We start from the raw sequence: 26,826 nt of genomic DNA, 5'->3' as shown, positions 1-26,826 counted from the left end.
CACATACACACATATGTATGTACACACACAGACACATATATTCATGCAGGTGAACACACACACATTCCTTTTCCTGAGATTGTTTTGAAACCGACTGGCACTCTGTACTAAACAAATTTATGGCATATATATATATCTATATATATGCACTATATATATTATATAAATATATATTTTATATATTATATGTATATTTTATATGTGTGTATATAGAGAAATATATATATTCATATTATATATATTATATATATTAAAAATTTATTGATTTTAGAGAGAGAGGAAGGAAGAGACAGGATCATCAATCTGTTCCTGTGTGTGCCCTGACCGGGGATCAAACTTTTGCTCTTCACATGATGCTCTAACCAACCAAGCTATCTGGCCAGGGCTGGCACATATTTAAAAAGCAATTCAAGTACAATTCTGAAATTTTTTGGAGTAATAACAGACAAGTAAAAGACATATTTGAAGAGAGATTTAGGTATACATTTTTTTGTGTGGCAAAATATACACAACATAAAATTTCCCATTTTAAACTATGCAGCTTAATGGCATTGAGTACATTCACACTGCTACGCTACTAGCACCTCTGTCCATCTCTGGAACTTTCTCATCACCCGCAACCAAAACCGTACCCATGGCCAGGGCACACAGGAGAAGTGCCCATTTGCTTCTCCACCCCTCCGCCGCGCTTTCTTCTCTGTCTCTCTCTTCCCCTCCCGCAGCCAAGGCTCCACTGGAGCAAAGATGGCCCGGGCGCTGGGGATGGCTCTGTGGCCTCTGCCTCAGGCGCTAGAGTGGCTCTGGTCGCAACATGGCGACGCCCAGGATGGGCAGAGCATCGCCCCCTGGTGGGCAGAGCGTCGCCCCTGGTGGGCGTGCCGGGTGGATCCCGGTCGGGCGCATGCGGGAGTCTGTCTGACTGTCTCTCCCTGTTTCCAGCTTCAGAAAAATGAAAAAAAAAAAAAAAAACGTACCCATTCCACAGTGACTTCCCACTCCTCACTCCCCGCAGCCCTTGGTAGCCACTAACCAACTCTCTGTCATCACTTTCTGTGACTATTCTCAGTATCTCATATAAATGGAACTGTAAAATATTTGTGTCTGTCTTGTTCTACTTAGCATAATTTCTCCAAAATTTACCCTACTGTAGCATGTGTCAGAATTCCATTCTTTTTTTTTTCTTTTGAGAGAGAGAGAGAGAAGAGGGAGAGACAGAGACAGAAAGGGAGAGAGATGAGAAGCATTAACTTGTAGTTGTAGCACTTTAGTTGTACACTGATTGCTTCTCATACATGCCCTGACCCGGGGCTTCAGCTGAGCCAGAGACCCCTTGTTCAAGCCAGCGACCTTGGGCTTCAGATCAGCAGTCTTTGGGCTCAAGCCAGCAACCATGGGGTCATGTCTATGATCCCATGCTCAAGCTGGTGATCCCACGCTCAAGCCAGCAGCCTTGGGGTTTTGAACCTTGGTCCTTAGCATCCCATATCAATGCTCTGTCCATGGTGCCACCACTGGTCAGGCAAATTTCATTCTTTTTTAAGGCTGAGTAATTCTTCATCATATGCACACACCACCTTTTGTTTATCCATTCATCAGATAGATATTTGGGTTGTTTCAGATACAGTGGTACCTTAAGATACTAATTTAATTTGTTCTTTAACCGAGCTCGTAAGTCTGTCAACTTGTATATCAAACTTCCGATACTGGACCCGTGCGCCAACGCGCCAATTAGCGGTAGCTTCCTGACTCACGACTTGTATCTCAGAATTTCGCTCGGATCTCGAACAAAAAAACGGATAGAGTTGCAGCTTGTATCTTAAAAAATTCGTATGTTGGTCTGTTCGTATCTCAAGGTACCACTGTGTACTTTTTAAAGGAAAAAAAATCACAATATTCCCTGGAAGTATTTAAATGATATACAATATGAAGTCTCTTTGATGACAGGGCCAATTTTTGTCCCTCCAGTGGCCAGCAGCCCTTGCTTCCACCGCATCAGGGGAGGGTGCTCTAGAATCTGAGACCTAAGGCGGAGAACAGCAAGCCACTGCAGGAGCTGCAGGGAGGGCTTTCCATGCAAAGGAAATTGCAAATGGATGGTCTAGATCTAGAAAGAGCTTGGCGTGTTCCTGGAGCAGGAAGAAGGCAGACCTCAAAACACAGTGAGTAAGAATCAGATGGAGGATGGAGGAGGAGTCAGGAGTCTGATCAAGGACAGGAAGCCAGAAGGAGATGATAAGCAGAAAAAAGATCTGAGCTGTGTATTTAAAGGAGTGCTCAGGTTGCAGCTGCAGGGTGGAGAAGGAAGCGTGTGAGTCTCTTCTTCCTCCCTTCTTTCTGTGGGGAATTCCACAGGAAGGGACCGCAGAGAGCTCAGCCTCATCCCTCCCTCACTGGGCACACCCTCTGTCAAAGCCTGAGGTCAGATACTGTGCTGTGGCATGAGCCCTGGTGGAGGTGGCAGCCTGTGGGTACATCTGGATGCCTTTATCAGGCGTTGTCCCTGACTCACAATCGGGTTGTGTGTCTTGAGCCATCTGTTGCTTCACATTCCTCTTGGGTAAAATGGGAGTGAGGTTTTTGTTTCCAGGCAAGCTCCTGGGAGGGGGGGGGACGGGACTAAAAGAAACCTTGATGCTGGGCACACTTTGAGGGAAAACCTTGGCTGGTGTCTCTCTCTAGATAGAGTGTGTACCCTGCTGCAAGGGTACACACTTTTGCCCCAAGCAAAAGCAGAGGGTCCTTGTCCAGGGTTAGAAGTGGGAGGGTGAAGCTGCATCACTTCCTGTGTGGGAACTGATGCTCCCAACTCCATATGTTCAGAGACAGTTGGACGTTCACAACCAAAGCCCAGAAGAGAAAACTAACCTGGAAATACAGATTTAGAAGCCTATGGGTGGCACTGGGAAGCAACTGAAAAGGAATGAAAAATCTAGGGGAATGTATGTGAAATAACAAGAGCAGATAAAAATTTCATCTTTAGAAAACATCAACATTTCAGGGAGAGCAGAATAAGAAAAAACAGAAATAAAGGAGAGAGACATGACCAAGGAAGGGGGAGAGTCTATCAGGAAAGAGAATATGGCCAACAGTGCCAACCAGAAACCCACGGACAGAAATCCCACTGTGACTCCAGCTGGTGATCCAACCATTGGCTGGTGCTCACTGTTACCCAGGCAACAGCGTCCTGTTCTTTGAATAGATCTGGTTTTGTGTTCAGAAGTCACAAGGAGAGGAGGGAGATACCAGAGGTGTAGGAAATAGGAGTGGAGAAGGTTTCCTGGAAAAACTTAAACACAGCAAAGTTTGTAAAGGACTGTAGCAATTGACTAGTGGCCATGGTAGAAGGAGATAATATTCCAGACTGAGCGGTAGCAAGGAGACATCCTGGAAAATGCCTGTAGTCTAGTTGCCTGGATTTGTTGGGTGCATGTGGGAAAGACTTGAGAGATGAAAATAGAGAAGACACCAGAGGGATATGACAACAGGATTTATGGTCTTATTAAGCAGTCTGCATTTTCTTTCAAGGCATTAGGGAACTGCCAAGACATTTAAGCAGAGGACTATTAAGATCAAATTTACATTTTGGACTATCACCCTGGCAACAGAGAGAGGCTGCTGCATTAATGCAAAGTGAAAAATTAACAAAGGCTGTGGCAGTGAGGATGGATTTGTGATATATTAAGGAAGAATTGGTATGGTATTTTATACTCACTGCAAAATTAAAAGTTGATACCCTAAGTCAGGCTCAATGGCAAAGACATCAGTAATAGAATCTCTAATTTTTATTTTATTTTATTTCATTTCATTCATTTTTTCTTAAGTGAAAAGCTGGGAGGCAGAGAGACAGACTCCCGCCTGTGCCCCAACAGGGATCCACTCAGCAAGTCTCCTACTGACCGATGCTCTGCCCATCTGGGACTGTTACTCCATTGTTCAGCAACCAAGCTATTTTAGCAACTGAGGCAAGGCCATGGAGCCATCCTTAGTGCCCTGGGCCAGCTTGCTCCAACTGAGTCATGGCTGCAGGAGGGGAAGAGAGAGATTGAGAGAGAGAAAGGAGAGGGGGAGGGGTGGAGTATCAGATGGTCGCTTCTCCTGTGTGCCCTGACCAGGAATCAAACCCCAGAAATCCACAACCTTGGCTGACGCTCCACCACTGAGCCAACTGCCCAGGGCTTAGAATCTCCAATTTTTAGCTGGGCACATGGCTTCCCAAAATAAAAGCTGCTTATAACCACCTTCCTTGCAACTACAGGGGCCATGTGACTAAGTTTCATCCAATAACTTGTAAGTGGATGAGTCTCATTCTGAGAAACTTCTCTGTAAGTTACCTACTACCCACCCTCGGCCCCTCTTCCTTGTTCTTTCCTCCTTCTGCTAGACGTGATGGTTGGAACTGGAGCAAACACCTAGAACCTTGAGATAACCAGGACCTTAGTAATGGAGGTCAGGAGTTGCAGAGAAACAAGACAGAAGGAATCCCTGGGTCCCGGACGGCTTCTTGGAGCAGTGCCTCTTTATCAACCCACGAGTATCTACCTCCAGATTTTCATGGTAGAGATAAACTTTTTTCTATCTTGTTAAAGCCACTGCTCTATTGTACCTTTACCTTTTACCCAATTAACTGAACCTGATACTAACTAATAAAGCTCTCGTTTTTAGCTGTTTATAAAATCACAACGTCTAGGCACCATTAGTCTGTACTATCCCTCAGCCATTAGCATATGCCTCCTTTTGTCTCTAAGGCCTTTATGCATTCTTGTCACTGCACACTCAGTCCCATACCTAGTAGGTACTCAATAAATACCAAAGAGAAGGAGGAGGATACAGTACCCAGAACTGTCTTGTTTTCAGACCTTGTTAGTCATCAGGCCTCAGAAGAAATTTGTAAGGTGAATTACATCATCAAAATACTGAATGCCTTGTCTGGTGCACTCAGCCCAGGAGTGTGAAGGAGCAGGAAGAAGATTCCAGCAAGACTCTGATGCTGGTTACCTCACCTAAAGAGGTACAGCCTGGAAAACACTGACTCATCTGCTTCTGGGAGCCATGGTTTTGGTCTGTTTGTGGCAGCAAAAGGAGAGAAGACAGTGTCAGGGTAATGTGGAGTAAATCTGTGGCTTAGACTCAGATGTAGACATCCATCATCTGGTTCCATGCTAGTCCCAGCAGCCTCTGCTTCTCCTTGGTAGCATACATCTCATTTGTATCAATGTCTCCTGTGATTATTTGTTCAATGTCTCCCCTACCTAGAGCATTAGTTCCACCAAAATCAGAAACCAAGACTGCCTTCTTCACCCTGGTACTGGAGCACAGAATGTACTAAAAAAAATACTGGTTGAAAAAAAAAATGAATGCATCAACCTTTTCATGTAAACAAGAGAGATTCACTAAGAGAATGGGTCAAGCTTTACATGGGAAAACCTTTCTTTCTGAACCTTTTAAAAAAAATTACTGTATTGATAGATATGATTCACTTTGTGGATGAGCCTTACCGGTATCTGGAACCTGAGCCAACTTCCCATCCAGCCAGGTAATCTCTCTATTACCCAGCGTTCCAGGAAATGTAAATGATCTTCAGGATTCACTTTTAAAAAAATAAAATGAACAGTAAATCTGCTGGGATCAAAGGGATCAGGAGGCTGTGCTCAAGGTCAAGCAGAAACAACTTTGAATTTATCCCCTAAATAGGACTGCAGGCACCTGAGCTTCGGGGTCCAGCCGGGTCAGGCAGTGCCCAGGGCTGGGGGAAGGTTTGCCCGGCGGGGAGCCCGCGCGGGGACAGTGCGCCCCCTGCAGAGGATGAAGAAAAGTGCTTCCGCTCGCGCGGCGCGGCAGCCCTCTAGAAGTGAGTCCACAACCTAAACATCAACTTCTGCCAAGGGGAAAATGTGGATGGGAAGAGGAGTCCACTGAAACTCCCGCCCAGATGTTCTTCATCAGTATTTTCTGTGCCCCGAACTCCCCGTCCCAGGCCCGGCAAGAGGAGAAATGCGCTTAATTGTGGATACTGATCGATCTGGTCCCGTGGAGCCGGGTGCTCCCACCACTTCCCATCCCTCAAGTTCAAAGAAAGAGGACATTGCTTGGCACGATTTGAAATGGCAGGTCCCAACAGACCCGCAGGACTCTCTTTTGACCATGTCACCTTCCCCTTCCCGGGATCTGGAGCGGAAGAGAGGAATGACCTTGGGTTGCATCTCGGTGTAGGAACAAAGGCTGAGTGCGGCCCGCGCACCTGGACGTGGTCCTGGGGGCACACCGCGGTGCAGTCCCCAAAACCGTCCAGGGCACCTTTTAGGAGAATCCGAACCCATCTGGCGGCTGCCGAAGGTAGGGAGTGGCGTGTGGACCCACGTGGGGGCTGAAGCCGGGCTTTGTTCCCCCTCACAAGCCACGCCTCTACCCCCCCCCCCTCCCCACACACACACCCGGTTACTCATCTACTAAATTGGGAGACTGAATTAGATGGTCTGGTGGCCCCAACCCTAGCAGTTCCTGACTCCGTTGTCCTTTTTAGACCAAGACTGTGCCAGTGGAGGGAGTTAAAGAACAGAGGATGGTTTGGAATGTGAATTAGAAGAAACAATGGGTAGGAGGCGTCTAACCTGTTCCTTTCACAAAAAAAGGCGTGAACGGCTTTCTAACACCGGGGTCTCTCTTTATTGAATCGGTAGTGACACCTAGTGGCGCGTCTGCCTCACGGTCACGGAGGTGCTGGCTCTCTCCGGGGTTTCTGAAGCCCCAGCTGCCTGACCCTGGTGCTCTCTGCTAAAAGCCTTGGAAGCACAGGGTGCTGCTGGTATTTCCCGGGACTTCTAGGGAAGCACTTTCTGTCCCCCATCCGTAGTCCTTTTCATGCCATGTATGAGATTCTAATTACAATGCTCTTCCTGTCTGGAGCACATCACTCATACCCAGGCAGCATGTATGCATTGAGCTGCAACTGTTCTGTATGCTGGGGATACAAAGATGGCCAAGATTTGGTTCTTGCCATCAAGAAATGCACAGGCCAGCAGGGGGAAATGGAGTGTTCATTATTACACTACATTGGACAAATGTTAAGAGTGTGTGTTGAGTGCTATGGGGATAAAAGGTGTGGACCTAACTCTGCCTGGAGGCATTGAGGAAGACCAAAGCCCTCGAGCTAAGGTTTTGAAGATGAGATGGTGTGGCAGGCGGAATTCCAAAAGGACCCCCAAGGTTCCCAAGTCCTCTTCCCCTGCCTGATGCACACACCGTCTCCTAACTATTCTATCAAACACTAATTCAGGTACAGCTATTAAGAGATTTTGCAGATGCAATTAAAGTCCCAAATCAATACACCATAAAATCTGGAGGTTATCCTTGGTAGAACTGGTCTAATTAGCTGAGCTTTTAAGAGATACTAGGCTTTTTCTGGCAAAAAAGATCTAATGCATAAAAGGATTTATCATGGGTAGGTCCTCTTGTTTGCTAGTTTTAGAGATGTAGGGGGGCATGTGGAAAGGAATATGGGCAGCCTTTAGGAGCTCAGAGCAACCCCTGTCACCCTGGCTGACAGCCAGCAGTGGAAGGGGAGAAACTGAATTCTTCCAGCAACCAGTGAGCTTGGGAGAGAACCTTGAGCTCCCCGTGAGAACACAGCCCCAGCAAAGGCCCTGATTTTAGCTTGTGGGAACTTGAGCAGAGAACCAGCCATGCTGTGCCCAGCTGCTAACTTTGTGGTAATTTATTATACAGCCATAAAAAACTAATGCAGATGGTGATTTGAAAGAGAGGAACAGCATGGACAGAGGCATAAAACAGCATGGTGCATTAGGAGAACCCAAGTCATCCAGTACAGCTGGACCATGGAGGGGCAAAGGAGATGGGAAAATGTAATGTTGAGAACTTGGCTTTGGGTCAGAGAGATTATGCAGACTTAGCTCTCTGTGCCTCAGTTCTCTCAAAGGTAAAATGGGGCTAATAATAGCACAGCTGACCCTTGAACAAAACAGGCTTGAACAGCATGAGCCCATTTATACGCAGATTTTTTTCAATAAATATACAGTCGTTCCTCTGTATCACCAGGTTTTACATCCACAGATTCAAACAATTGCTGATTGAAAGCAATATTTTTGACCCACAGTTGAGAATCCACAGAGGCAGAAGGCCAACTATCTGCATTGTTCTGCATCATTTTATATAAGACTGGAGCATCTGCAGATTTTGGTGTCTGTGGTGGGAAGGGAAGAGTCCTGGAACCAATCCCCTGTGGATACCAAGGGACAACTGTAGTTCAGATTTGGGGGAGTTAAAAGTTATACCTGGATTTTCAACTGCATAGCAGTCAGCACCCCTATCCACTGTGCTATTCAAGAGTCAACTAGTTCAAACACAGAGTTGTTTCGTGGGAAATATGCATATGAAGAGCTCTACCCAGTCTTGAGATAGATAAGTGTTCAAAAATTGTGGGGTAGTAAGTAATTGATCACATGGAGAATGGACTAGAATAACAAGAGACTGAGTAACATAGAGTTTTTTACAGAGTAGCCGTGACCCCATTATTGGGATCACCTGGGGAGTTTATTGTAAATGCGGATGCCTGAATCCTACCTCAAGTCCAAACTGAATTGGACTCTCTGGGGGTAGAGCATGAGAATTCGCACTTTCCAAAACCTTCCCAGGTGACCTTTATGAGAACCACTGAACAAGAGATAAGATTTGTAACAAAGCCATTGTAATAGTCCAGGTGAAGGTGAGCCACTGAGGCAATCAACCAGGCCATTGGCGGTGAGAACGGGAAGGGGGGTTGGTAGACTGTGAAGTAGGTACAATCCACAGGACTGGATAAGTGATCAGAAAGGATCGTAAAAAAGAAAGAAGCAGAGGATGAACTGAGAACATTTTGAGAAAGTAGGTGGAGGTGGTTCTGTTGACTCGGGTTGGGTCAGTTGGAAAGACAAAACGTTAGGAGAGCCTGACCAGGCGGTGGCACAGTGGATAGAGCATTGAACTGGGATGTGGAGGACCCAGGTTCGAGACCCCGAAGTTGCCAGCTTGAGCACGGGCTCATCTGGTTTGAGCAAAGCTCACCAGCTTGAGCACAAGGTCGCTGGCTCGAGCAAGGGGTTACCTGGTCTGCTGTAGGCCCCCCAGTCAAGGCACATATGAGAAAGCAATCAATGATCAACTAAGGTGCCACAATGAAGAATTGATGCTTCTCATCTCTCTCCCTTCTTGTCTGTCTGTCCCTATCTGTCCCTCTCTCTGACTCTCTCTGTCTCTGTCACAAAAAAAAAAAGTTAGGAGATAAGTTGGGGCTAGAAATACAATTTTGAATGGTCATGAGCACAAGAAGTCATGGGTGATACCTATAGGATGAGAAGATGCTCAAGAAGATAACTTAAGGTATACATGAGGGGCTGGGTCTAGAAGGCTGAGAAAGAGACTTCAGAGAAGTTGAGTGGGTGCTATATAGGGAGAAGGCCAAAAAGGTAGCTGTCACCAGTGTCCCAGCCTTGGGCAATCCAGAAGGGAAAGTGTGAGTGCATCCCTGAGGTCTACCTATTAGCAACTCAATGGCAGGATCAGGGAGGCCCATTTCAGTGGGGTGGGGAAGGAGGAGGCCAGACTGTAGTCTTGGAATGAATGGAAGCAAAGGAGAGAGGATTGTTCTTCAGAAATGTGGCTGCAAAGAAAAGGAGAGAAATCGGACAGGACCTAGTGATGTCACAGCCCTTCGCCTTACATTCCATTGGCGAGAACCTAGGCACATGGCCAGCAATCATGGCTGGGGCTGGGTGGCCTTGTGCCCACTAAACCGGGTTGTGTAGGGAAGGGGACAGGGGAGGTTCTCAGAGAAAGAAGGGGTGCCTAGCTGCCGAAGCTCAAGGGTGCAGTTACGTTTATAAGTATGGGGCCGGGCCCATGAGACAGGAAAGAGGAGCAGGGTGGAGACGGGCTTGACCATGTAAAGAAGAGTGGATAAGGTGGGGCCAACAGGCCAAAGGAGAGCTGAGCTGTGTTGGGAGCCCAGCTGGGATTAGAGAACAAGAATCGTGTGGGAGCAACCATGCAACTTTGAGGAAAGCATCTCAATTATTGCTTGCCTCGGCTAGCTCATCTGTACTATGGGAATAATAGCAATACTTCCCTAGGAACATTGTTGCAGGGATTTTCTGAGATGACACCACAGTGACCAGTATAGTCAGCACTCATAAAGGGGCAGCTATCCTGAAGATTAGAATTATTGTAAATGTATAGGTCGGAGAATAGCATGTCTCTGTTCAGAACCCTCTGGTTGCCTCCCATCTCATCCAGAGTCCTTAACTATGACCTGATCCTTACCCGCTTCCCCTCAGTTCTCTCCGCTCTGGCCACACAGGATTCGGGGCTGTTTCTCCAGAATGTCAGGCTTGCTCCCACCTTCCAACCTTTGCCTCTGCTGTCCCTCCCACCTGCAGCGCTCTAGTCCCGGCCATCCTAATATTTCACTCCCTCTCATCCTCGGCACGTAGCTCAAATGTCATCTTCTCAGTGAGCCCCTTCTTGGTCTCCTCAGTTTCAGCTAAAACTCCTGGTCCGTGCCGCAGAGCTCCCTGTCCCCTTCCTGCCTTATTTTGCTCCCGGAACTTGCCCCCATGGCCATGCTCCAGGCTTTCCTTACCTGTTTGTCTATTGTCCATCTCTTCTCAATCACCACAGCATCCTCAGAGCCTACCACAGTGCTTGGCATATAGCTGGCACTCAGCAAATATCTGTTGTGCAGGATTGAGCGATACCTTCGCTAAGGTCTTGACTCAAATGTCACCTCTTCAGAGAGCACTGCCCCACACCACCATCTCTTTATACCCAGTATACATGTTTGTCTATTTGCTTATTGTTAGTCTCTCCAGCTAGAGGTCAGCTCCCAGGACAGAGGCTTCGTGAGTTCACTGTATATCCTAAGTGCCTGTAATCACACTAGGTACAAAGTAAATACTATATGTGTATATATAGGTACAAAGTAAATACTATATATATATTTGTTGAATGACTGCATTATTGTTGCTTTTTGCTATTGGTAATTGTGGCATTAGAAAGCAAAAGGTAAGGAGCAGTTGCCCTGGAGAGAGTGAAGCAGAGCAGGGAGAGGAGTCTTTGGGCAGGACTTCCTAAATGCATTGTCCGGTGGTAACTGCAAGAGGAAATAGGGATCCCACCCCACTCCCAAGAACCTGGGCACCAAAAACATGGGCTGCATGACAGACAGTGTCCAGGTGTTTTCTCCCTTCTCCTGGAGTGCCTGGAACAGCGCTCAGTGGTGTTCTATAAATGCTTGTGAGGTGAATGCACAGGAACTTTCCGGAACTTTAGAAGGAGCAGCATCACACCACCACGTAGTCAGTTTGTTCTTGTCCAAGCAGCGCTCCTTTTCTAAGTGAAATTCTATACCTAGGGCAAGCTCTGGGGCCATCCACTTGAGAGAGGAGAGCAAGGAAGCAGAGAACAGATAACAAAACCATGCAGCCTGGTTCAAAACCTAGATCCACTGCCTCCTTGGATTGTGTCTCTGTGCCTCAGTTTTCTCATCTGTAAAATAAGGATACTAAGTAACCACCTCATAAGGTTATTAGAAAATATGTATGTGGACATATATATCTATATTTAACAAATATACTGCTCAAAAAAATCAGGGGATATTTCAAAATGAATATGAAGCAATAAAAAAAGCATTTTATTTTTTTATTTTTTTAAATTTATTTATTAAATTTAATGCAGTGACATTGATAAATCAGGGTACATATGTTGAGAGAAAACATCTCTAGGTTATTTTGACATTTGATTGTGCTGTATACCCCTCCCCCAAAGTTAAATTGTCTTCTGTCACCTTCTATCTGGTTTTCTTTGTGCCCCTCACCTCCCCCAACCCCTCTCTCCTTCTTCGCCCCCTCCCCCCTCTCCCCACCCCCACCCCTGTTGCCATCACATTCTTGTTCATGTCTCAGAGTCTCATTTTTATGTCCTTTCTATGTATGGATTCATATAGTTCTTAGTTTTTTTTCTGATTTACTTATTTTACTCTGTATAATATTATCAAGGTCCATCCATGTTATTGTAAATGATCCGATGTCATCATTTCTTATGGCTGAGTAGTATTCCATAGTATATATGTACCAAAGCTTTTTAATCCACTCGTCCTCTGACGGACACTTGGGCTGTTTCCAGATCTTCCCTATTGTGAACAATGCTGCCACAAACATGGGGGTGCATTTCTCCTTTTGGAGCCATTCTATGGTGTCCTTAGTGTATATTCCTAAAAGTGGGATGGCTGGGTCAAAAGGCAGTTTGATTTTCAGTTTTTTGAGGAATCTCCATACTGTTTTCCACAGTGGCTGCACCAGTCTGCATTCCCACCAGCAGTGCAGGAAGGTTCCCTTTTCTCCACATTCTGGCCAGCACTTATTCTGTGTTGTTTTGTTGATGAGCGCCATTCTGACTGGTGTGAGGTGATATCTCATTGTGGTTTTAATTTGCATTTCTCTAATGACTAGTGATGTTGAGCATTTTTTCATATGCCTATTGGCCATCTGTATGTCCTCTTTGGAGAAGTGTCTATTCATCTCTTTTGACCATTTTTGGATTGGATTGTCTTCCTGGTGTTGAGATTTACAAGTTCTTTATAAATTTTGGTTATTAACCCCTTATCAGACGTATTGTCAAATATGTTCTCCCATTGTGTAGTTTGTCTTTTTATTCTGTTCTTGTCTTTAGTTGTGCAAAAGCTTTTTAGTTTGATATAGTCCCATTTGTTTATCTTGTCTTTTATTTCACTTCCCCATGGAGATAAATCAGCAAATATATTGCTCCGAGAGATGTCCAAGAGCTTACTGCCTATGTTTTCTTCTAACATGCTTATGGTTTCATGGCCTACATTTAAGTCTTTTATCCATTTTGAGTTTATTTTTGTGAGTGGTGTAAGCTGGTGATCTAGTTTCATTTTTTTGCAGGTAGTTGTCCAATTTTCCCAACACCATTTGTTAAAGAGGCTGTCTTTACTCCATTGTATTTCCTTACCTCCTTTATCAAATATCAGTTGTCCATAGAACTGTGGGTTTATTTCTGGGTTCTCTGTTCTGTTCCATTGATCTATATGCCTGTTCTGATGCCAGTACCAGGCTGTTTTGAGTACAATGGCCTTGTAGTATAACTTGATATCAGGAAGTGTGATATCTCCCACTTTATTCTTCTTTTTTAAGATTGCTGAGGCTATTTGTGTTCTTTTTTGGTTCCATATAAATTTTTGGAATATGTGGTCTATATCTTTGAAGTATGTCATTGGTATTTTAATTGGTATTGTATTGAATTTATAGATTGCTTTGGGTAATATAGACATTTTAATGATGTTTATTCTTCCTAACCATGAGCACGGTATATGCTTCCACTTGTTTGTATCTTCTTTGATTTCTTTTATCAATGCTTTGTAATTTTCCAAGTACAAGTCTTTAGTCTCCTTGGTTAAATTTACTCCTAGGTACTTTATTTTTTTGGTTGCAATAGTGAAGGGGATTGTTTCCTTAATTTCTGTTTCTGACTGTTCATTGTTGGTGTATAAAAATACCTCTGATTTCTGAGTATTAATTTTATATCCTGCCACTTTGCTGAATTCATTTATCAGGTCCAGTAGTTTTTTGACTGAGACTTTAGGGTTTTCTATATACAATATCATATCATCTGCAAATAATGATAGTTTTACTTCTTCTTTTCCAACTTGAATGCCTTTTATTTCTTCTTCTTGTCTGATTGCTGTGGCTAGGACTTCCAGGACCATGTGAAACAAGAGTGGTGAAAGGGGGCACCCCTGCCTTGTTCCTGATCTTAAGGGTATTGCTTTTAATTTTTGCCCATTGAGTATGATGTTGGCTGTGGGTTTCTCATAGATGGCTTTTATCATGTTGAGGTATGTTCCCTGTATTCCCACTTTGCTGAGAGTTTTGATCATGAATGGGTGCTGGATTTTATCAAACGCTTTTTCTGCATCTATTGAAATTATCATATGGTTTTTCTCCTTCTTTTTGTTTATGTGATGAATCACATTGATTGATTTACGAATATTGTACCAGCTTTGCCTCCCCAGAATAAATCCCACTTGATCATGGTGTATGATTTTTTTCATATATTGTTGGATCCAGTTTGCTAATATTTTGTTGAGGATTTTAGCATCTATATTCATCAGAGATATTGGCCTATAATTTTCTTTCTTTGTGTTGTCTTTGCCTGGTTTTGGAATCAGAATTATGCTCACCTCATAAAAGGAGCTTGGAAGTCTTCCTTCCTCTTGAATTGAGAAGGATAGGAGTCAGTTCTTCTTTGAATATTTGGTAGAATTCCATTGTGAAGCCATCGGGCCCCGGACTTTTCTTTGTTGGGAGTTTTTTGATAATTGTTTCGATGTCATTTTTGTAATAGGTCTGTTTAGGTTTTCTGATTCTTCCAGATTGATTTTTGGAAGATTGTATGTTTCAAGGAATTTGTTCATTTCATCTAGGTTGTCTAGTTTTTTGCATACAGTTCTTCATAGTATTTTCTTATAATATTTTGTATTTCTGTTGTGTCAGTTGTTATTTCTCCTCTCTCATTTCTAATTTTATTTATTTGAGTCCTCTCTCTCTTTTTCTTGGTGAGTCTAGTTAAAGGTTCATCAATCTTGTTTGCCTTTTCAAAGAACCAGCTCCTAGTTTCATTGATCCTCTGTATTGTTTCTTTAGCCTCTATGTCATTTATTTCTGCTCTGATCTTTATTATTTCCTTCCTTCTACTACATTTGGGCTTTACTTGCTGTTCTTTTTCTAATTCTTTTCAATGCAGGGTTAAGTTGTTTATTTGAGCTTTTTCTAGCTTCTGAAAGTGTGCCTGTAGTGCTATGAACTTCCCTGTCAGTACTGGCTTTGCTGTGTCCCATAAATTTTGAGTTGTTGTATGCTCATTGTCATTCATTTCTAGGAATTTTTTTATTTCTTCTTTAATCTCATTCTTAATCCATTCATTATTTAACAACCTGCTATTTAGTTTCCATGTGTTTGAGAATTTTTGAGCTTTTCTGTTGTGGTTCATTTCTAGTTTCATGCCGTTGTGATCGGAGAAAGTGCTTAATATGATTTCAGTCTTCTTAAATTTGTTGAGAGCACATTTGTGCCCTAACATGTGGTCTATCCTAGAGAATGTACCATGAGCACTTGAAAAGAATGTATATTCTGCTGCTTTAGGGTGAAAGGTTCTGAAGATATCTATTAAATTGAGTTGATCTAGTGTTTCCAATAAGTCTGCTGTTTCTTTGTTAATTTTCTTTCTTGAGGATCTATCTAGTGATGTTAGTGGGGTATTGAAATCCTCTACTATTATAGTATTGCTGTTGATCTCACCCTTTAAATCCATCAAAGTCTGCTTTATATATTAGGTGCATAGATATTTATAATAGTTATATCTTCTTGTTGGATTATTCCCTTTATCATTATGTAGTGGCCTTCTTTATCTCTTACTATATCCTTTGTTTTAAAGTCCAGTTTGTCTGATATAAGTATTGCTACCCCAGCTTTTTTTTCATTTCCATTTGCATGAAACGTTTTTTTCCATCCTTTTACCTTCAATCTATGTGTATCTTTTGTTCTAAGGTGTGTCTCTTGTAGACAGCATATGTATGGGTCCTGTTTTCTTATCCACGCAGCTACCCTATTTCTTTTGATTGGATCATTTAATCCATTTACATTTAAGGTTATTATTGATATGTAGTTGTTTATTGCCATTTTCTTCTTTAAAGGTGTATTCCTTTTTTGCTATATTCTTTTCCCACTTTGATCTGTTTACAACAGGCCCCTTAACATTTTCTGCAGCATTGGTTTGGTTGTAACGAATTCCTTGAGTTGTTTTTTGTCTGGGAAGCTTTTTATTTCTCCTTCGATTTTAAACAATAGCCTTGTTGGATAAAGTAGTCTTGGTTGTAGGTTCTTGTTCTGCATTACTTTGAATATTTCTTGCCATTCCCTTCTGGCCTCAAGTGTTTCTGTTGAGAAGTCAGATGTCATCCTTATGGGGGCTCCTTTGTAGGTGATAACTTTTTTTTCTCTTGCAGCTTTTAATATTTTCTCTTTATCGTTTAGCTTTGGTATTTTAATTATGATGTGTCTTGGTGTAGGTTTCTTTGGGTTTCTCTTTAATGGAGTCCTCTGTGCTTCTTGGACTTGTGAGAGTTTCTCTTGCATAATTTTCAGCTATGATATGATTGAACAAAGTCTCTATCCCTTGTTCTTTTTCTTCTTCTTCAGGAACCCCTATGATGTGGATGTTATTTCTTTTCATGTTGTCACAGAGCTCTCTAAGAGTTTCCTCTGACTTTTTGAGTCTCTTTTCTCTTTTCTTCTCTGCTTTCATGCCTTCATTCCAGTTGTCCTCTAACTTGTTGATTTGATCCTCTGCTCTATCTATCCTGTTTTTTATTCCTTCCATTGTGGTCTTTATTTCTGATATTGTATTTGTCATCTCCGACTGATTCTTTTTTATACTTGCTATTTCTTTATTTAGGTGTTCATAATGACCATCCATTGTTGTTCTAAGATCCCTAAGCATCCTTACAATCATTATTTTGAACTCCGCATCTGGAAGTTTGATTATTTCCATATCACTCAGTTCATCTCCTGAAGTTGTCTCTTGTGGTTTCATTTGGATTTCACTTCTTTGTCTTCTCATTATCTGTTTTTGGGTGTTTAATTTGTAGAGTTGGTTGAGTCTAGGCTTGGTGTTGTCTGCCTCCAGTTTTCAGTTGTGTTATTTCTAGGTCTTCTTGGGTTGGTATCAGCTGTTATCTGTAATCCACTTTCGGATTTGGGAAGCTTTGAAGTCTTGATTTGTTTGTTTTCTTAACAGGTGATAGTCTTGTTTACTGATCTCAGCAGGGGGCTTCCTTGAAACTGTATCCAGGAATGCGATGGGTGTAACCTGAGACTCTGAAGGTCTCTTTAGCCAACTAATCTCCCTGGGGGCAGGGTGTTTTCTCAGCTTCAGTAGGGGGAGGTGTATCTCAGATGTCCATGGAGACCTGAGTTACTGCCCCTCCTCCCCACTTCTTGTTTTCAGTTTTGTCTTGTTGCGCTGATTGGAGCTGGATAGATGTCCGGAGATCTCTGATCCAGGAGCAATTCAGCTATGGCCGCCTCCAGCATGGATGAGTCAGCTTTTTTAGGTTATCTCCTTCATTCCTTAGCCCCTCACAGTCTGTCCCTCTCTCTTTCCTTTCCACTTGGGAGATAAGCTGGTCTTTTCAACACACCTTGCTCCCTGATCGCCAGGCAAGTGGTTGTGAGCAGTAGTTTCTACTCTTTTCCCTTGTGTGAGATCCCCTCTGGGCTCTCAGCCTCACCCCCCCCCATTCCTGTAAGCAGGGGAGATTCAGGCGCTCCTTACCAGGTTTGTTGTGGCTTCTTCTTTGCTCCTTGGTTTTTGAGAGCTGTTCTTGCAGTTCAGAGTTGGTTTTTCATGCTGATTTTTTCTAAATTGATTTGTATTCCAGTTTGGTGGTGAGAGCTGGGCGTCTGTGCATCCGCCTACTCCACTGCCATCCGAAAAATCTTGATTTTTTTATTAAACAAGAACATCAGAAAAACAAACAAGTCAAAGAAAGTTGTTTGATTATGCAAATGAGATGCAAACTTAATTATTGTGATTTGAGTAGCAAGTGACCTATTGGTGGGGGTGAACAGAAGCATGTCAAACTGGACGAGAGTGCCACACATTGACTGTTCAGTAGGGTGCATGGTCACCCAAGAGCGACAAAACACACTGACAGTGATGTGGCATGGACAGGATCAGACTGTCCAGCAGTTCTTGTGGGATCCTTTGCCACTCTTGCTCCAGGGCAACTTACAGCTCTAGAAGTGTTGTGGGAGGCATTGGACGGTTTGTCAGACATCTTCCCAGTGCATCCCAAGCATGTTCAATGGGATTCAGGTCTGGAGAACGTGAAGGCCAGTCCATGCATTTAATTCCTGCCTCCTGATTCATGTTGTTGATGAGATGCGCACAGTGGGGCCTTGCATTATCATCCATAAAAAGAGAGTTTTTTCCAACTGCTCCAGCATAGGGTACCACTATAGGGTGCAGGACCTCATCTCGATATCTGACAGCAGTCAGCATCTGTTTCTGATGATGTGGAGATTGGTACAACCACCAATGCTGATGCCAGCCCACACCATGATTCCACCACCACCGACCGAAGGAGTCCCTTTCTCGCATGAAATGTAGATTCTCCCATGTTCCTCGTTCATGCCAGATCAGGGCACGATGATTGTCAGGCTGCAGACTGAACCATGACTCATCAGAGAACAGTTGACCCATCATCACAAGTCCAGTGATGATGCTCATCAACCCACCTTCTACAGGTTCTACAGTGTTCAGCAGATAACAGAATGCATACCATTGGTCGCCCAGCATGCAGTCCAACACATTGGAGCTGATTCCGTATGGTCTGGGTGCATATCCATCATCTAGTGGCAGCAAGAAACTGTCCCCACAGTTCTGTTACATTGCTGTGCCTGTTCCTTCTTGTCAATAAGGTCAAGTAGCGGTCATCTCTTGCTGTTGTGGCAGTTGGGCGACCCTGCCCTCGTCTTCATACTGCGCCAGTCCTTGAAAACAATTCCACAGTCTGCACTAGTCATACTTTGGGATCTTTCAAGTGCTGTTGCCACTGTCATCTGTGTTTGACCAGCTTCAAGACGTCCTGTGGCTCTCCAGGCTTCGCATTCAGGCAAATCATGTTGCAGGGGCATTGCAAGGGCTGGGAAATTGCAGGATGTGTACCTTCAAGATTAGGAAACGTGCAGATACTCCAGTACTTTCAGTCTTTTGTGTAGTACATTTTCACCAATAAAATAAAAGTTAATTTTGCATCTCATTTGCATAATTGAACAACTTTCTTTGACTTATCTTTTGCTTTTCTGATGTTCTTGTTTAATAAAATAAATCAATGCTTCTTTTTTTATCGCTTCATATTCATTTTGAAATATCCCCTAATTTTTGTGAGCAGTATATTTATAATGTACAAATATTTGTATATAGTTGTATATAAAATACATATATTAAATTTCTGGTGTATGACAAGAACTGTAAAATGTTTGAGAATTTACCCAATTTATAAGCTACAAGTTATCCTGCTACCCTTTTATAATGCTGGCAGATGACACAAGACTCCTGGTCAGAGGTAAAGAATGAAGGACTTTATTACTGACATCACCAGCAATAGCCAGAGTATTAGCACTTCCCCCAGTTCTCTGAGCTTGATTCCCACCACATGATGCAAAGACAATACCTGCATTACAAGAGCGGAACCCTGAGCTTAGGAAACCAAATATTTTATAATGGGCAGTAAGCATGCCTGCTTTTTGCTCCAGAAGAGGACAGCACTTCTATCTTCCAAGGCTATTTACTAACAAACATCTTTGCAAAGATAACGCACTAACAGAGGGAGTCAGTACCTTGTGAGAGGTACAGAAATAGAAGAGATCCATGGAGTGTCGTCTTCCAAGAACATTGGTAAGAATTATTATTACTATTAATAGCAATGATACTATGGAAAAATATACCCATACTATATAACTTCATTTATTTCAGCGACTCTGAAATTGATGGAAATTATAACAGAGCAAACCAAGACACGGACTAAAGAAATGTTACAAAGACTGATGGCAACTCGTGGCATTTGAGCTAGTGTTCGGTGATTAGACTACCAAATGCATTTCACAAATGGATTTCTAGGGTGGGGGACAAACTGCTGTCAGCAATTGATTATGATACTGAACAAATGAGTTTGCAATTTCACGCTGAAAAATCTCTCACTCCCTATCTTGGGGACTTGGGCACTCCATCTTTTTTGACAGCTAGCATGGATAGTCTATTGCCAGGAAGGAAGGCAGTCATCAAATTCCAAATGTTTCTCTGTGAAAATTAACATTTAACAACTATAAGATGTGGAGGAACACATAAAACCTTAATTACAAAACACAGTCCAAGATTTGTGCTAATTAATAAGCTGATGAAAAATTCATTTGGAATTCAGAGAAGAATCGAGGGAAAAATTAACCGGTGTTACCACTGAGTTCCATGAAATGTTTAAGTCTATCCAAACAGACAGCCACCCCTCTGTCATAATTATAATATAATCATTCACATGATTATTTCATTGTGTAAGACTTTAGTTGCTCATCAAAAACTATGCAGAAAGAATATTTCTTTAAACTTTGTGATTTCTAACAGTTATATTTTACTAGCATGTTAGAGATTTTTGAAGAAGACCAGCTTAGCCACCTGAAATGTGAATTTTTTTAAAGATGTGAGAGAAGACAACCGTTTGAATCCTGGCTTTGACATCCACTAGCTGTGACCTCCAGCAAGCTCTTTGAGCTCTTTGAGGCTGTTTCCCTATTCAAATAGAAAGGATAATGATGCATGAGGTTGTGGTGAAGGTGAATGGTTATCGTCGTGAATTAATCACATGCCTCCTCCCTTCCAGATTCTTAACCAAACCAGACCAGGAACCAGATGAGATTAAAATGTAGCAACTGGCTTGTTATCCATATAGTTGGATTGGAGGATAAGATAGTATCCAGGCTGAAACCCCACCCAAGCCACCACCCACTCAGTCCTAGGATCTGGCCGTGGGGAGAGTGGGTCTGCAGAGCAGCACCAGAGAGCCCCAGGGAAGATGCCAGGCCACCTCACCCCCTCTGGGGGGCAGGAAAGACAATAGCCAGTGAGACAGTGGGCCTGTTATTTTCCAAGCTTCGTGTAGAATGTTCTGGCTTCTTGAATTTCACTTGGTGTATTCAATTAACACTCATTTATTCATTGATTCATCCATTCAGCCCACAATTATTGAAGGTGTACAACCTGTCAAGTGTACTTGCAAACTACAGGTACAGTGTGTCCGTAAAGTCATGGTGCACTTTTGACTGGTCACAGGAAAGCAACAAAAGACGATAGAAATGTGAAATCTGCACCAAATAAAAGGAAAACCCTCCCAGTTTTTGTAGGATGATGTGGCAGCATGTGTGCATGTGCAGATGATGATGTAACACCGTGCATACAGCGGAGCAGCCCACGGCCATGCCAGTCGAGATGTAGACGGTACAGAGGAAAGTTCAGTGTGTTCTGTGACTCACTAAATTCAAATCCGTGACCAAAGTGCAACGTGAATATCAGCGCGTTTATAACAAAGCACCACCACTTAGGAATAACATTACTCGGTGGGATAAGCAGTTGAAGGAAACCAGCAGTTTGGTGGAGAAACCCCGTTCTGGTAGGCCATCAGTCAGTGATGAGTCTGTAGAGGCTATACGGGATAGCTACCTAAGGAGCCCTAAAAAATCTGTGTGTGAGCCCACATCGAACTGCACTGAATAGGTATGAAACTGGGAGAGTTTTCCTTTTATTTGGTGCAGATTTCACATTTCTATCGCCTTTTGTTACTTTCCTGTGACCGGTCAAAAGTGCACCATGACTTTACGAACACACTGTATTTGGAAACTAAAAAATGGCAGGCTTTGGTGCCTGCCTTCATGCAGTTTATAATCCCTGCAGTAATCAAATCACTGTAATGTTTCTCCAGGAATCAGGAATGGAGGTTATACAAAAAAAAAAAGAAGAAGATAAAGAAAAAAAATATTGTAAAACACCAAAAGTACCTGGCCTATACCAAGTGCTCTAAATATTACCTATTATTATTTATTTTATTTTATTATTATTATTAACCAATTTGTGATTTTTCCATACCCTAATACCACTTGATCTATTAATATTTTCTTTAAATCAAGATCTTCAGTCTCCTGAGCAAATGTCTGTAAAATTACAGGTTGGAAGGACTACTGATGTTTATATAACACTCATGAAAATAAAATATGTAATTATTCAAATAAAACCTAATCATCTAAAGACCACCCGGAACCGTTCTCCCTCCTCGCGCTCCCGCAGAAGCCTGCTCTGTGCAGGGATTCGGGATTCGACCGCATGTCGGTCTGCCTGCAGGGATGTTCAACTGCATGAAGGCAGTACCAAAGCCTCGTTCATATTTTAGTTTGCAAATAGTTTACAAGTACCCTTGCCAAGTTGTACACCCTCAATAATTGCTTCTGGGATGAATGTAAATGAATGTATCAGCAAAGTATTCAAGAGGCCAGAGCATTCTACACAAAGGATGGAAAATAACAGACAAATGAAAAATCACAAGGAGCTGCCTCTTCCCCCTCTCTGGCCCACTACCCTTGGGACCACGGAAGTGACCTGCCCTCCCAGTTTTCCCTCTCCCCTTTCAACAAACTACCCTCCTGGCTCATTTGACAGCAAGTTGGAACAGGTTTTAGGATGGAATGAATCTTGCAGTTGTAATGAACCAGAAACTGATGGTGAGAGGGTCAGATTTCAGCAACAGCAGAATATTCTGGCTGTTTAAAAAGCACTCATCCCTTAGGCTTGAAAAGATTAGAAGCTAATAATTTATGTCAAAATCTGGCAAAGCACTTCACAAAGTCCTATTGCTTGTCCCGGCCTTTTGACTGACAGACATGAAAATAGTGACTGATTTGAAAACCGAAGGCTAATTAACTAGAGCAGCTTTAATTTATCCATGAGAAACTAAGAAATGAGAGGGTGGGGAGGCCCCAGCCACCACAAAGAAACAGATGTTGCTAGTAGAAGGCCATGCCTTTTTCCAAATTCAAAATGCACACCAGCTCTTCAGGTTGGAATTAGCTTTCTAAACCTCCTGGACCTCAAATTGGCAAAAATAATTTTTTCCGTGCTAGTTAAAATGCCCTCCAGCTACAGTCATTAGATTTGCTGGACAGCAGTATGATTCTGATGTTATCGGCTCTGTCTTCCTGTTTTTATGAATAATGTATAAGAAGGAGCTATTAGAAATGGATTCTTCCATGGCTGACGGTATCGCCACCAGACAAGCCCCTGAATTCTCCGTCATTTCATCTGCAGCTCTAACTGATCCCCCTTCTCGCCTTCTGACTACCTTCTGGCTGCCTGCCATCCACGAGGAACTTTCCAAAGATGCCGCATCCCCTCCCCTCCCTCAACAGCAAGGAAACTGGCGGGGACAAGAAAAGGCGTCTGCCACCTTCTTTCCTTTTCACTGGTCGCTCCATGTCAGAGGAGTAGTGCAGGAGCTACTGATGCCAAGTTCATGGGTTTGATTCCTGGCTCTGTCCTGTGTGGGCCAGCCAGCCTTGCTCTGCACCCAGATGCCTGCCAAGAACCCGCTTCTCCTTGGGCACGCGCGAGAGCAGGGAGAGAACCTCTGCCTGTTCGGGTTTCGTCTCGAACTCCATGTGCTCGCATCTGTCATAACTTCACACAGAACAGAAGCAGCTTTCAGCCTCACCCGTTCATTCACCCATTCATTTAACATATTTGTATTATCTGCGAGGCCTTCATGGGAGGAGGAGTGCCGTAATCAAGGATTATAGAACTAAATAGAAAACATATACAAGAAGAGTCTTGATTGTGAGAGGGTATAGCAGAGGAAAGTCATCAAGTCAGGGAAGCCAGTAAAGGGGTGTGAAATTGAGCTGAGAGATGAAAGTCAGTGGATGGGGTCCAGGCAGTGGAGACAGTGTGTGCAAAGTCCCTGCAGGAGGAGGTTGGGGGGTGCTCTGTTAGAGAACTCGAAGACAGCCCTTGGGGTCAAAGCACAATTTGCAGATGGCAGCCAGGACTTTTCTGTCCCCTTTGACATTTTTCACTTTCTCCTTTGAGACATTCTCTCCTTCTTTGGAGTCTAAGAACTGTTCTGTTGCTCCTCTCTATTCCTGACTGTTGCTCTCCTTCTCACTTCCTCCACTATCGCCCCTTCATTGTGGGCATTGACTTAGAGCTTTGCTCCCTCTCTGTGCCCTGGCGTTAAGTGCAGTGTCTGCATCTAGAAGGAGCATAGCAACTGCAGTTGCCATTTCTTGTTTCAAGTCTCAACTAGGAACTTGGAAGAATCCTGAATAGCCAATATGGGAGTGGTTAAGTCAGCTGTTACACCCTCATACTGAAGGATTCTTTAGTCATTAAAAGTGATATTTTTGAGCCCTGGCCAGTTGGCTCAGTGTACAGAGCGTCAGCCCAGTGTGCAGATGTCCTGGGTTCAATCCCCAGTCAGGACACACATGAGAAGTGAACATCTGCTTCTCTTCCTCTCCCTCTTCTCCCTTCCCCCTTTCTCTCTCTCTTCCCCTCTGACCATTGGTTCGAGCATCAGCCTCAGGCACTGAAGATAGCTCAGTTGATCTGAGCATTGCCCCCAACACGGGTTGCCGGGTTGATCCCGGTTGGGGTGCATGCAGGAGTTTGGCTATCTCCCCTCCTCTCGCTTAGAAGGGGGAAAAAGTGATGTTTTTGAAGACTAATGATCTTAAAGATTTCTGGTGATATAATATGAATTTGAAAGCAGAATATAAGGTTCCACCTAAAGCATGGTCTCAATTTTATGTGGGAAAATGTACAAATGAAGAAGAAAACAAGAAGTAAATTCATCAAAATATTAACAGGCTACCTCTGGCATTGAATTATTGGTAGTTTTTATTCCCATTTTCATACTATTTCATCTTTCCCCCAGATATCTTAACTAATTTAATTAATAAATAACTTAAATTGGTTAACTTAGTTGAACTATATAATAAATATTAGGCACTTATTACATGCTAGGTATCACTTCCAATTCAGTGATGAATGGATCATAAACATGGTTTCTGTCCTCAAGAATTGTTTTTATGGGTCCTGGCCAGTTGGCTCAGTGGTAGAGCGTCGGCCTGGCGTGCGGGGGACCCGGGTTCAATTCCCGGCCAGGGTACATAGGAGAAGCGCCCATTTGCTTCTCCACCCCCCCTCCTTCCTCTCTGTCTCTCTCTTCCCCTCCCGAAGCCAAGGCTCCATTGGAGCAAAGATGGCCCGGGCGCTAGGGATGACTCTGGTCACGGCAGAGCGACACCCCGGAGGGGCAGAGCATCGCCCCCTGGTGGGCAGAGCGTTGCCCCAGGTGGATCCCGGTCGGGCACATGCGGGAGTCTGTCTGACTGTCTCTCCCCGTTTCCAGCTTCAGAAAAATACAAAAAAAAAAAAAAAAGAATTGTTTTTATGAATTAAAAATAATTTTTGAAAACAAGATGGAAAAAAGAAACAGTGGCCTGACCTGTGGTGGCGCAGTGGATAAAACGTCGATCTGGAAATGCTGAGGTCACCGGTTCGAAACCCTGGGCTTGCCTGGTCAAGGCACATATGGGAGTTGATGCTTCCAGCTCCTCCCCACCTTCTCTCTCTGTCTCTCTCTTCTCTCTCTCCCTCTCTCTCCCTTTCTCTCTCCTCTCTAAAATGAATAAAATAAAAAAATTTTTTAAAAGGATAGATTTAAAAAAGAAAGAAAGAAAAAAGAAACAGTTATCATCACTCCTAGAAAATGACTCAAAAAATGCTTTCCCCGCCCTTGTCTCATAGGAAGTCCCATCCAGCGGCGTATTGATATTACCAGCTCCCAGTGCCAAGGCCAGCACCTTGATGAATCTCCATTTGTCACGTGTGCCCAAGACAAGATGTTGGGAACAAGCACTCCTTCCTGTCAACATCTATAACTCTGGGGTGGAAAACTCTTTATACCACCACCTTATAAAATGTAGTCCCACCTGTCCGGATGCTTTCAGCCACTTCATTCCTGTTCTCCCCCTCCCCGTGGGAACACCTCCAAGGATTTCTTCCCTGAGAATCAGCCATCAAGGATTGTAGATGAAAGTGCCACCTCCCCACGTGTCTGATGCCTGGCTCCACTTCCAGCTGCTTCCTAACCATTCCCAAAGCAAGGGACTTGTGATTAAACCACGGGAAAAGCACCAGCCTGAGCTAGCTGAGAAAACAGCAGGAACCCCAGGACTCCTGTGAACTAAGAGCCTGATTGTTTGCATGCAAATTGTTTTTCATAGTAGGGAAATAACAAGCAAAGGAAATATGGGAGATAGGCAGAGATTTTTTTCTAAACCAATGAGAGGGGTGGGGGTTCTTTAATAAAACTACAGTGTCCTTTAACACTTAAACTATCAAGTTCCCATATTTCTTATCAAATGGAATAGAACTTCTCTGCAGGCTGGCTCCTCTTCCTCCTCCTCCAGCCCAGCGCAGTCATGTCTCTTTCTGCTTCTCCAACCTTCCAGCTTAGGCTCCGCTGAAAGAGTCCATTTTGAATGGCAGTACTTCCTAATAATGAAAAGCATTTCACCAGAGAATGATCTGGTGAAATCAGATTAAGTGGTAGATAGGATGAGCAATATTAATTCTACTAATTGTCAATTTATTTTAAACTCACTTAGGAAAAATTATGTCTAACGTATCAAATCTATGATTTTTATTATAGGCTATGGTGGCATAAGTTTTAAAAAAGTGAGTTTTAATATAGAGCCAGTAAAGAGAAAAATATAAAATAAATCATGATATGTATGGCATGCAAATATGACGAAAACTGTGAAGTGGTGCATGCGTGTTTGACGATTAGGAAATACATATGGGAATTCTGCAAAGCCTCCAAGGCAGCGCCTGGGGAAGGCCCAGAAAAACCCATTGGTTTATTCAAGTAACTTAGATGCAGACATTTGCAGTTCTGGAGCCTCAGTAACTCTTTACAATTCTGAGTCCTAGAACCTCCCAAAGTCCAAGATCTGGAAGTTCTCAAGCTGATAGTCACTGTCAGCTGCAGCAGAAGTATTTTAAGTCAGGGATCCTCACATAAAGTACATGTTTCTTGTTCTCTTTAAAAATTGCAAGGTCTGGCGCACTGGGTCTACAGCCTTGTGTGGCAATAAT

This window comes from Saccopteryx bilineata, chromosome 2 (genome assembly GCF_036850765.1).
Source record: "Saccopteryx bilineata isolate mSacBil1 chromosome 2, mSacBil1_pri_phased_curated, whole genome shotgun sequence".
NCBI classification, from domain to species: Eukaryota; Metazoa; Chordata; class Mammalia; order Chiroptera; family Emballonuridae; genus Saccopteryx; species Saccopteryx bilineata.
This window is presented reverse-complemented; position numbering follows the sequence as displayed.